The sequence below is a fragment of the Bidens hawaiensis genome, unplaced genomic scaffold, assembly GCF_021521415.1.
Source record: "Bidens hawaiensis isolate Kalapana, Puna unplaced genomic scaffold, B.hawaiensis_p1.1 tig00032931_1, whole genome shotgun sequence".
Taxonomy (NCBI): Eukaryota; Viridiplantae; Streptophyta; class Magnoliopsida; order Asterales; family Asteraceae; genus Bidens; species Bidens hawaiensis.
In genome coordinates this window covers 93,081-96,461 of record NW_027495642.1, presented here as the reverse complement: position 1 = coordinate 96,461, position 3,381 = coordinate 93,081, and positions in this window count along the sequence as shown.

The following is a 3,381-nucleotide window of genomic DNA, read 5'->3' as shown; positions in this document are numbered from 1 at the left end:
GTCAAGGATGGAAGACTTGCACACCTTGTGGCATCAATCAAGAAGGGAGGAAGGAATGACAACCGGTACCGAGGCAACGGACGAAAGCCCGTTGACATCAGCATCAACATGGTTCATGGTAAGATCAGAGGAAGAAAAAGGCGAACGACAGAACCATGCGCGTGGAAGGAAGCTGAGGTGCGCTTCCCGCGAGTGCCAGGAGGACCCAGCAAAGAAGGCCCTATCGTCATCAAAAGCCAGCTGGGGCACTACATCACTTCTCGCACTCTTGCTGACAACGGCGCCTCGTCAACGGTGATGTACAGGCAGTTCTTCGATAAGCTAGATGACGAAGACAAGGAACGCCTGGAAACGATCTACGCCTCGATGGAAGGGTTCGATGGCAGCACAAACACCCCCTGGGTATCCTATCTTTCCCCGTCACTCTTACGGACGGGAATCACTCACGCACAGAAGACGTGGATTTTGTCGTAATGAGGAAGCCACACCACACATACGACATTCTCTTCGGAAGAGACGGGATGGCAAGATTCAACGCCGTGGTATCCTCAGTCCACGGCATGATGGGATGGCCAACAGCTGAGGGTGTAGCGATGATCACCGGCATTCCCCAGGTATGCATCGCATCTGTCTCATCTAAACCCAAACAAAAGATGGCTAAACCAACCATCACCGAACCAGAAAGATGGGCCTTCAACGGCAAATACCCTGACCAGGCCGTTTCCATTGGCCCAACAGTTGTTGATCCCACACGCACCTTACTCAAGCGCTTATTACAGAAAAACGCTGACATCTTCGCGTGGACACCAGCTGACATGACTGGTGTACCCCGAAGTAAGGCAGAGCATAAGCTCAAATGCGATCCGGCTGTTACGCCAATCGTACAAAAGCGCAGAGTAATGGGGCCAGAACAAACTAACGCGTGTAGAACCCAAGTCAAGGAACTCCTTGACGCAGGCATCGTACGCGTTAGTAGATATCAAACATGGGTTGCAAATCCCGTTATGGTACCGAAGAATAACAAACAACGGCGCATGTGCATAGATTTCAAAGACTTAAACAAAGCATGCCCCAAAGATTGTTATCCGTTACCCGAAATTGATCTTAAGGTGGATTCGTTAGCACCGTTTCGCCTTAAATGCTTCCTGGATGCGTATAAGGGGTACCATCAAATCCACATGGCCGTTGATGATCAAGACAAAACCGCTTTTTCGGACGCCCGATGGCACTTTTTGTTACCAAATGATGCCATTCGGACTTAAGAATGCCGGGTCCACATACCAACGCCTGATGGACAACCAGTTTCATGCCCAAATTGGGAGGAACTTGGAAGTCTACATGGATGACTTGGTCATCAAAAGCCCTGACGCAGAAGCGATGTTGAAAGACATCGAAGAAACTTTCAACACGCTTAGGAAGATAAACATGAAACTCAACCCGGGCAAGTGTGCCTTTGGAATGGAAGAAGGGAAGTTCTTGGGGGTCATCATCACTAAAGATGGCTTCAGAGCGAACCCTGAAAAGGTCGAAGCCATTATCAAAATGGAATCACCTACTACCATCAAACAGGCTCAGACACTGAATGGACGACTAGTGGCACTTAATCGCTTTTTGGCAAACCACGCGGATAAGTCGTTTCCTTTCGTGTCAACGTTGAGAAACTGTTTAAAGAAAACGCACTTCCGCTGGACACCAGAAGCGGAAGCAGCTTTTCAGGAGATTCGGTCACGCTTGATCGAACTCCCAACGCTCACAGCACCAAAAGCGGGAGAGGAGTTAATCCTATACCTTTCCGCAACAGATAGAGCAACCGGGGCAGTCCTGCTAGTAGAGCGAAAAGGCATCCAGATGCCAATCTATTATGTCAGCCGAATCCTAACAGACGTAGAAACCCGGTACTCTACCCTCGAAAAATTAGTCTTAGCACTTATACACGCTTCACGCAGGTTAAGACGATATTTCCAGGGTCACCCAATCACCATTCTCTCCAACTTCAAACTTGCAAACGTTCTAGGCAAACCCGAGTTATCGGGACGCCTAGCCAAATGGGCAATTGAGTTGGGGGAGTACGCGATAAAGTATAAGCCAAGACCAGCCATAAAAGGCCAGGTTTTGGCCGACTTTATTGCGGAAGTGCCTGCATCGCGGGAAAAAGAGTGCCAGGAAGAAGCTCAACCCTCTCCAGCACAAGACATCAATGATGTCTGGCGACTCTACACTGATGGAGCAGCCAGTAACGAGGGTTCAGGCGCAGGGCTGAAACTAACCAACCCAGCAGGCCAAGAATACACTTACGCTATTCGACTGGATTTTCCAAGTACGAATAACGAAGCCGAGTATGAGGCATTCTTGGCTGGGCTGAGAATTGCGCGTAAGATGGGAGTGAAACACTTGGAAGCCCACATGGATTCCATGTTAGTAGCCAATCAAATCAACGGGACGTACACGGCCGTAAACGACACAATGGCCCTGTACCTCGCACAAGCAAAAACCCTTATGCGCGATTTCAACGACTGCAAAGTCATACACGTCAAGCGTAGTGAAAACAAATCTGCGGATGCGTTAAGCAAGCTTGCATCATTAGCCTTCACCCACTTGGGAAAGGACATCCGCATTGAACTCCTCGAGGCACCTTCGGTCCCGCACAAGGAAATTTGTGTCATCCAAACCGGCACAGAAACATGGATGACACCAATAATAAAATACCTCGCGGCAGGTACGCTACCAGAGTCAAAAACACAGGCAAGAAAACTACGCTGTAAAGCATTGAATTATCAACTCATCGATGACATCCTTTACAGACGTAACTTTCTTGGCCCACTCTTAAGATGCGTGGACAACCAAGATGCTAACTACCTCCTAAGGGAAGTACATGAAGGCATCTGTGGAGTACACGCAGGTCCACGCGCTGTTATAGCAAAGCTAAACAACGCGGGATACTTTTGGCCGGGGATGCATACGGATGCGCTGGCATACATTAGAAAATGCAGGTCTTGTCAGCTCTACGCACCTACCCAACACGCACCGGCCGAAGAATGAACTTGTTCCAGTCACCTCTTCATGGCCATTTCAGAAGTGGGCCATCGATGTGACAGGCCCATTTCCTACAGCAGCAGGAAATGTTCAGTTCCTAGTGGTAGCCATCGACTACTTCACCAAGTGGATAGAAGCAAAACCCTTAGCCCAAACAACCGCGAAACATATCAAAAAATTTATTTGGGAATTTATTATTTGTCGTTTTGGACTTCCACAGAATTTGGTGAGCGATAACGGCACCAACTTTGCTGACAAGAAGCTACAACAGTGGCTGAAAGAACTTCAAATCACCCACACCTTTACCTCAGTGGCACACCCGCAAGGTAATGGTGAGGTGGAAAGAGC